Raw genomic sequence first — 10,500 nt, 5'->3', positions numbered from 1 at the left:
ATTTTGGCACGTACAAGGATCAAATTTCTTGGGAAGTAGTGAAGTGCTTAGCAGAATGAGATAAGGGTTTGACAACTTATTAGGTCGATGTGTGGTGATGAATTATGATCATTCAATGACTATAATTGTCTTGTAATTTGTTGTAATGATCTATAATAATTTTTAATGATCTGATATGATCTATGATGCAGATTCATTTTAGGTTAGGGTTTTGTAACCGACCTAATTGTAAAATGTATTTAGGTCTAGTTTGAGAAGGTTAATAGTGTTAGTGATCAGAGATGTGTGTGTGTGCCGAACCATATTGAGATGTGTGCATGAGAGAAGCAAATTGGAGTTGACAAGGATCTGTAATAGAAAGCTATGAAGTGTCGAATCTATTACTTCCTAACAATTGCAGCATCATTTAAATCCCTTCACTGGGTGGCTCATTAATCTGGGTTTAAATCCTTCGGCGAGGTTACTCCTAACAGGGTAAAGATCCTAACAGAGCTAAGTTGTAAAATCACTCAACCGAGTGACTCCTAATAGGGTCTTCTCTTAGCTGGGCATTATTTTAAATCTCCTAACTGGCTAGGCTCCTAACAGGGCATATTCCGAAAGAGTACATATTTTGTGGGTACCAATTCCCACCATGGTTTTTCCCATTTGGGTTTCCATGTGAAAAATCCTTGTATTCATGTTGTGGAGGGATTGTTTAGTTATTCATTTGATGTATTTTCTATATTAGCTTAATGATGAACACTTAAGTTGCTACCAATAATGTTTTGATAAATCTGCATTAAGTGATTATTTGATCAGCTACTGATATTGTTTATGAACTATTTTGTGAAATATTGTTCAGAGTGGTGAAAGTTTTTAGTTTATTGTTATCATTGATTCACCCCCCCTCTCAGTGTTAACTGGATCCTCACATTAATAATTGGTATCATAGAATTATGTCCTCTTTATGTAGAAGCTTAACCGCTTGAGCAAAAGATCCAAGGAAGATGATGAAGAAGGAGGGTCCCAAATTAACTAAGGACAACTACCGGATATGATGTGATAGAATGAATATATATATATATATATATATATATATATATATATATATATATATATATATATATATATATATATATATATATATATATATATATATATATATATATATATATATATATATATATATATATATATATATATATATATATATATATATATATATCAAAGGTATGGGTGCTTAGTTTTGGCAGAAGATGTTTTATAAAAAGAGATGATTATACTGGTAAGTTTGATGCTAAAAGTGATGAAGGAACATTTCTTGTTGGCATTATAGTAAGAAAGATTGTTGATATTCAATAAGGATATTGAGAAGGTTGTTGAAGATTATTGATATAACTGAAGAAGGATGATAACTATCTTTATAACATTATTTTGTCATTGATGTCAAGAAATTGATTATCTGATTCAGTATGATGTTGCCATATCTTGAGAAGATTGATTAGAAGAGAATTAAGATGTCGATAAAAGACACAGAAAGAATGTGATGAATAAAGAGGAGGAATAAGTTATTCAATGGGCAACTATTACCAAGTTAGACAATGATGAGATCATGATGTTTAGATTGTTTTGATATCCTACATATGTTGTTGATTGTAAGGTTAATACTATACTATGTCACCGAGCAAAGAATCTAGTCGGTAAACCCTAAGGAACCTAGTCAGTAAACCCTAAGGTTATCGATATCGGTTAATGAAGGCGAAATGTCTACCGAGTAAAGTTTAGTATTTACCGAGTTGCAACCAAGTTATGATAGTGCACGTTGGATGGATAAAAGCATTATTTAATGAAGAACAATGATTAGCTGGAGATGAATAAATGATTGGTATGTCATGCATGAAGTTTGTTAAGGATCTATGGCAAAGGAAAATCGGCAGGAAGATCTATAACGTAGATTGAACCGCAATAACCTTATTCAAGTTCCAAGAAGGGAAAGCAAGTCCCTAGGTAAGGTAAAAAAATTTCAGATCGGAAGGATACATTGAACCTGGTCAAGTTTGAAGATCTAATGGCTAAGATTGATCATGGGAAATGTGATCAAGGAGATTTAGTGGTTAGCAATTGTTTATAAATAAGGAATTGTTAATAAACAATGTATGCGGGCAAGTGTATGCATAGGGATGCTACATAGTGATTACCGAGCACAGAAGCTTGAAGACCTGTTTGAATAATAGAGTAGAGAGCCCAATAGAGGGACAAGATAAGTCCTATGAGTAGATTGTTTTGAGCAAATAAGAATCTGCTTTAGCATTTTAGATGTGAAGTTGCAGATAGATTTTTATTACTATTATTTTGTAAGTGACAGAATATCTCTTAACTGAGTGGACTTAACAATCTTATTTGTATACCCTCTAGCAAGGTAACATTCTAATTGAGTGTTTGAAATCCTTTGACAAGGTCACTTCTAACAAAGTGAAGATCCTAACAGATCTGAGGGAAATCCCTTAACCGGGTCACATCTAGCAATGTGTTTGTAATCTTTAACAGGATTTGCTTTTAACCAAGCATACTCTAGAAGAGTATATTTCTTAGTGGGTTCGAAATCCCATAGTGGTTTTTCCCTATTTGGGTTTCCACGTTAAATCTGGTGTTATGAGTGTTATGATGATTATGTGTTTATAAGTTTGCATGTTTAGCAGTTTTTTGGTTAAGTTGCTGAAGTATAAGTTACTAAGGTTGAATCTGTTGATTTTATGGAAGTTTAAGTTTGTATGATTCACCCCCCCCTCTCATCTTTTTAGCTATTGGCATCTGTACTTTACATTAAGTATCAGAACTAACATTTCTTTGATACTCCACTAAGAGAAAATATTTCAAGTGTTACAACAATATAATAAAGAATATTGTGAAGAGTGTGAATGTAAAAGTTGATGAGTACTCTAATGAACCTGATGATACCAACAAATCTGATCCAGCAGATGATAAATAATTTTTTTTTATTGAACCAAAAGTATAGAAAGATGTTGACATGAATAGTGCAGATGAAGATGCTCAACCGGTAAAAGATGAATAAGATGAAGAACAAGAAGAGTTTATTGCACTAGAATAGGTAATACCTATATATGTAAGGCTAAATCATTCTAAAGACTAGATCATAGGTGACAAGAATGCTGGAGTGCAAACTAGAAGGAAAATCAAAGAAAGCTCTTGTCTAATTTCTATAGTTGAACCAAAGATAGTTAAAGAAGCTCTTAAGGATGATGTCTGGTTAAATGCAATGAATAAAGAATTTGATCAGATTGAGAAAAACAACACTTGGTCACTTGTTCCTATACCTGATGATAAAAATGTGATTGGAACAAAGTGGGTATTTAGAAACAAGCTAAATGAAGATGGAGAAGTTGTTAGAAACAAGACAATACTAGTATGCAAAGATTATGGAGATACCTTTGCACCGGTTGCTAGGCTTGAAGGACTTAGAATGCTACTTGCATTTGCATCTTTCAAAGGCTTTAAAGTCTATCAATAGGATGTAAAATTAACATTTCAGAATGGTATTATTGATGAAGAGTTGTATATTGAACAACCAGATGGGTTTGCATTGACAAAAGATAAGGATGTGGTATTCAAACTACATAAGGCATTATATGGATTGAAGCAAGCACCAAGGGCATGGTTTGAAAGACTTCATGCACATCTGATAAAGATAGGATTTCAGAGAACCGATGAGGACAATAATATTTATTTGAATACTGAAGGAGACAAGATGTTGATTGCAAAAGTATTTGTTGATGAGATTATATTTGGTGGAAATGATTATATGAGTATGAATTTTGTAGATGAAATGAAGAAAGAATTTGAGATGTCTCTTATAGGTGAGATAAAAAATTTCATTGGATTGTGGGTCCAACAGCTGAAAGGTGGAATTTTTATTTGTCAATCCAAGTATGTGAAGGAAGTGTTAAAGACTTTTGGAATGGAAGACTGTAAACCAGTTGGAACACCTATGGTTACCAGTTGCAAATTGTCAAAAGAGGATGATTCACCCTCTATGGATGAAAATGAATACAGGTCCATGATTGGGAATTTGCATTATGTTATTCATAGTAGACCACATATTTCTCATGCAGTTGGTTTAATAGAAATATTTCAGAAGAGCCCTAAGGAGACACATATGACAACAGTGAAGAGGATATTCAAATATCTTAGAGGGATAGTTGATTATGGATTATGGTATCCATATAGAGGAAATTTTTCTTTGTAGGTATTCACTAATGATGATCGGGTAGGGAATATAGATAACCAGAAGAGAACAACTAGTGGTGCATTCTTTCTAGATGACAGACTGGTATCTTGGAACAGTAAGAAACAAACTTGTATATCTGAGTCTATAGTTGAAGCAGAATATGTGGTTGCATCCATGAATTGTACACAAGCTATATGGATGAGACATGTCTTGGAAGGTTTCAAGCAAGATATGATAGCCCGATGATAACACATTGTGATAACACTAGTGCTATAAACATATCCAAGAACCCGGTACTGCATGCAAGGACTAAACATATTGAGTTGAAGTATCACTTTCTGAGGGAAAGGATGTAGAAAACAAAAGTGAGATTGGAGCATGTGTCAAGTAAAGAGTAGTTAGTAGATATATTCACTAAGCCACTACCTAAGGCTACCTTTCAATATCTCAGAGGTAAGTTAGGGGCTATACCCCTACCCAAGATCAACTAGGATGGTGGTGAAGCATCAATCCAATGGAATTCTTGAATATCTTTCACTATGGACTGATGAGAAATGGGCTACTCCTCAAGGGGAGTAGCTAAGATGATGAAAGAAGATTACTTTGCACCTTTGGCATTGTTGTCAAAGGGGGAGAAGAAATGTAATAGTCATGGGGAGAATAAATCTGATAGGAGAAGAAGAGAAAAGGAGAAGAAATGATGACCGAACAATGATGTACAATAGACATAACAAGTATCATGATGACATTTTGGTGTTGCCATCAATGCCAAAGGGGGAGATTGCTAGCATGTTGGCATAACTGATGGAGGTGATGGTGTACTAGTAAAGGACTATTGGTTATCATATATTCATGGACAGTTGGTGATGATATAATTATTATATGATGATCAGTTAATTGTGTTGTCATTGATAGAAACCATATTTGTCCATGTGTGTTTATTCTTGGTATGTCATCTAAGTCTACTGGTTAAGTCTAACTGGTAATATATTGAATTGAGTTGGAAAGCAAAATTGCTAAGTGACACTAAACCAATAAGTGAGAACAGAGAAGGAGATGGTTACGGTAGTGATTTGTGTTAAGTCAAGTGTTGCGGTTTGGAATGTGTGCTTATGACATCATAAGGAGTCTATGAATTGAACCGCGTCATGTTTGGAGAACCAAAATTCATGTTTGTAATTGACTGTTGTATGATCAGCTAGGGTTTGAGAACTGGTATCAAGATCTTTTGACTGGTGATGTTTTATGGTTTGGTGGTTAATATTTTCATGTTCATAAGTTGATGATGACATGTCAGAATCCATGTAAAGAGATAAGATGTTTTTTTGGCACATACAAGGATCAAATTTCCTGGGAAGCACCGAAGTGCTGAGAAGAATGTGATAAGGGTTTGACAACTTATCAAATCAATGTGCGGTGAAGAGTAATGATCATTCAATGACTGTAATTGTCTTGTAATTTGTTGTAATGATTTCTAATGATCTTATATGATCTATGATGTAGATTCATTGTAGGTTATGGTTTTGTAACCGACCTAATTGTAAAATATATTTAGGTCAAGTTTGAGAAGGTTAAGAGTGTCAGTGATCAGAGAAGTATGTGTGCACTGAACCAGATTGAGATGTCTATATGAGAGAAGAATATTAGAGCTGATAAGGATTTGTAATAGCAAGCTATGAAGTGTTGAGTCCAGATCATTTATTTGTTGTTTCCTAACAATTATAACATCATTTAAATCCCTTAACCGGGTAGGTTTTAACAGGCCTGATCTTGTAAATCCCTTCACCAGGTGGCTCATTAATTTGGGTTTAAATCCTCCAACGAGGCTACTCCTAACAGGGCAAAGCTCCTAATAGAGCTAAGTTGTAAAATCCTTTGACCCAGTGACTTCTAATAGGGTCTTCTCTTAACCAGGCATTGTTGTAAAGCTCCTAAACAGGCTAGGCTCCTAACAGAGTACATTCCAAAAGAGTGCATATTTTGTGGGTACCAATTCCCATTGTGGTTTTTCCCATTTGGGTTTCCACGTGAAAAATCCTTGTGTTCATATTGTGGATGGATTGTTAAGTCGTTCATTTGATGTCTTTACTATATTTTCTTATTGATGAACACTTAAGTTGCTACCAGTAATGTTTTGGTACTGGTTAGGAACTATTTTGTGAAGTATTGTTCAGATTGGTGAAATTTTTTAGTTTATTGTTATCACTGATTCACCCCCCCTCTTAGTATTAACCGGGTCCTCACATTAAAAATATCATTAAAGAATGAACACCTTTAAGAAACTAGCTCTTAGCATAACATCCTTGGTTGAGTGCAAGAGGTGTATCCTTGTGGAACAAGTTGTACCAGATAGACCTTTTTCCACATATAGAGGTGTTATTACTGAGAATCATATTATTAGTAATTAAGTACCTAATGAATTCCCATGACTTTCATATTTCCTTGAACACATTAGAATCAGTCGGGGAGATAGGAAAGTTGCCAACGATAAGATCAATAAACAAGAGGATTTTACATGCCTTGGCTTGCTTCAGGACATCAAACTTAATGTTATTTATAAGAAGAACCTTCCATGGTTCCTCACCTTCCAGAGCATGGAAAATATACTTTGCGGCTAAAGAAATCCCTTACATCTTGATATCTTTCAACCCCACACTACCCAAATCTTTACTTAGACAATACCAATTCCATTTAATCGAGTACTAATTCATGTTACCTCTTCCATCAGACCATATGAAGTTCCTAATAGATTTTTGAATATCATTAATCTAATAGTTACTAAACATCCAAATAGAGGCATAGTATAGGCTATAAGAGGAAAGCATCTTTTGACATACTTGATTTATGTCCACTAATGACAAATACTATTTATTCCATTTACCCAACATGCTTGACAATTTCCCTTTGATCCACAACCACATTTCCTTTAGGCATGGATTAATAACGAAAATATTTCTAAGATATCTTACTTGTTTAGAAGGACTGCCCCATTGATAGCCATACTTACTAAGCCATAAGGGTGGGGTGCATCTTCCCAACCCAAAAGCGTGGATTTGTCTCCAAATATATTGGCCCCTAAGGTTTCACATAATATATTAATCTTTAACATCAAGTAATCCATCTTTGCCTCTTCAAGTTCCATGAAAAGGGTTGTATCATCAACAAATTGGATATTAATAAGATCCACTAAATGTTGGGTAAGGAGATACCCCTAACCCTTGGAGAGTGGGTATATTCTCTAAGCACCTATAGAATATAGCTTTGCTGCAATAATAAGAGGATAGGAGAAAGTGCCTATCCTTGCCTGATAGACCTTTCCAGCTTGAGGGGTTGAGTACGAGAGTCATTGACCTCAACTTGAGTAGAGGTTTCATTAATAAGAACTTGAACCATTTGACAAAATTCATTTGAGAATCCAAATGCTTCTGACTCATGGTGAGAAAGCTTCATTCAATCTGATCATGTGCCTTTTCAAAGTTAATGAGGAACACAACAACTTTTTGGTTGGTTGACTTTGCCTAATTCATGGCCTCCCAACTTGTGATGAGGTTCTCAAGAATGTACCTCCCTTTAATGAATCTTGTTTGAGGATTTCTTACAAAATTTGGTAAGATATCCATAAGTTTGATCACAATAATCATAGCGAGAATTTTATAGGAAACATAAAAAAATAGGCCTCCGGTTCTTAATAAGGTATTTTTCATCATCTTTTGGGAGAGGCTTTATAATCCCCTTATTGATCTCAACACCTAGAGAACCCCTAGCTAGAGCTTCCTTATAATTAAAAAATATTTTCATGCTAATCCAGTCCTTAGCCTCTTTGTAAAACTCAATGGGAAACCCATTTAGACCTGGGGCCTTATCATTGTTAAGGGTACTGATAGCCTTATGGATCTCCTCAATAGAGATAGTTTTCTTGATAAAATAAGCCTCCTTTGTTGTAATCTTCTTAGGTATGAGGGCTCTACATTTCTCTTTGGCAGAGAGGATAGATGGGGAGTTACCATCATAGGAGAATAGCTTCTGGTATACTACAGGAAGGCAGTTTTAATATCATTATTGTCAACCAGTTCTTGATTCTCCTCCCAGACTATCAATCCTTTTCTTGAATTCCTTTTGTCTCAACATATTAAAAAATAATTTGGATCCCTTATCTCCTTGTTGTAGCCAATTGAGTGTATCTCTCACCTTGATTTGCTAGATCATCTTATGTTGAATGCTTCTTAGCATGTCTCTGGTTTGAGATAGTGAGCAAGATAACTCGAGATTGTCAGGGTCATTTTGAATTTGGGATTTGTGAATTAGCAAGTTATCCACTAGGTCTCTTTCTATTCTTCTACCATCTTTAACTTTCTTCTTTCTAACCGTTTGAAGCAATACCTTCCAACTCCTAACATTTTTGTTTCATTTATCAATGGCAGGGGGGGTATGGTAGTCCCATATATTGATTTATCTAATCACATTAATGACAATTTTGACATCTTGATCATTTAGAAGGTTGGCATTGAGGATAAATTTCTCCTCCCTCTTGTGCTTAGGGGCTATATTGAAATTCACTGTAATCTAAGCTAAAATTGGATGATGATCTAAGAGAGAAAAGAACAAAATTTGATTGTGGTTTTGCCATCCTCTTGCTTGATAGAGAAAATGTCTTTATTAGCATAAAACCTATCTAGCTTAAAATGTTATTGCAAAATGACAAGAGGAATTATAGACAAAGAAAAAACATACACCAATTTGTGATGAGACAACGTGTCCATAGTCCAACAATTAGAAACTTATGTTATGCTAGATGACCAATGGATTATGAACCACAAAACAACAATGATAAAATTAGAAAGCCTCGTTATGAGAGTTGACCAATTCTTTAGAGAGAATAAACATGTGTAACAAATGGATCAAGCAAGCAAGTTTTGTTATGCTATATGACCAGGATGAGTCATATAGATGATATTGCATAGAAATTTTTATTATGGTAGGTGATCCATAGATCATCATAGCTTCCATTGGTGATTCCACCTCTAATATAACAATGATGATGGAAAAATATCTTGCCCCTAGTAAGGCAAAGGCTAAATCTAAAATGAAATTCTAAATTGAAGTGTTGAATTGAAATTATATTACCAAAGGATTGATAATGGTGGTGATGAAATGATATTTAGATAAGTCCTCCAAGTGTTGATGTAATATAATTTGTAAGAAAATCCATCATGAAAACATACTTGAAGATAAGGTGTTGCATCTTCATGATCATTTTACTCAAATCTTCTCTTGAATGAAGGAATTTGGACTCTTGAATGAAATTTCTATATATGTTCTTAGGTGAAAATGAATTAGAAATGATACCTTATATAGGGTTCTCAAGGTATTTTCACATTTAGGTTGAATTCTAATGACCATATACAAATAAAAATACCAAAATTGAAAAGGGGAAGGTTGATACTAAAAATGACTCAAATATTGGATAGTCTTGGTTGGTCACCCATATAGACTATGGTGCCCAAAAGGGATAATAGCACCCAAAATAGTCTATATATAAGTCTCAAAATATTGTAACCAAAACAAGGCCATTGAAAGGAGAGTCGTGAGTGTTGGGCCTTGCAATGCCAAACCAAGTCCTAATTTGAGTATTTGACAATAGTAGGATGGGATGGGGCCCAAATAGGCTTCAAATTACATAGGATAAGGCAAACTAAAGAAAGGTCCCAAAAAGGAGAATGAAATCGTAAAAGGGGTTACAATTTATGAAACTACATTTAGCCCTCACTTTAGTGAGAGTATGAACTTATGCTCATACTTGCGGAAAATTAGAGATGAAAAGATAGAGAAACTAAGAGAAAGACAAGATAGGGATAGGATGACACTAAGTTTAAGGTATGCAAGGATGACCTTGTTTATCTGATACTTTCTTAAAGGATTTGAAAGGAGTAATATATAAATAATGCTCATTTTGGAGACAAAAACCACTAAATATTAAAGTATTTGTAACAAAAATTGAGATTGTAAATCTTACCATTTGATGAATAAATTATATTAATAGATTTCAAATGTAATAGTTAATTATTAAAACCCATGTATAAACTTTTTTCAATATTCATATTCTAACCTAGAACCTCATGTGAGTTGGAAATGAATACTACTTTGCTATGCATATGAAACTTGTTGCAATTGGTGTGGAACCACTGGATATATTAGAATAATGAGTTATGGAGTAGTTTGGAAATGTAAGGAAAGGTGTTTCCCACAATATCACTTTTCACAATTCAAATGCA

The sequence above is a fragment of the Cryptomeria japonica genome, chromosome 10 (genome assembly GCF_030272615.1).
Source record: "Cryptomeria japonica chromosome 10, Sugi_1.0, whole genome shotgun sequence".
In the NCBI taxonomy this organism is placed as follows: Eukaryota; Viridiplantae; Streptophyta; class Pinopsida; order Cupressales; family Cupressaceae; genus Cryptomeria; species Cryptomeria japonica.
Note: the sequence above shows the minus strand (reverse complement) of the source record.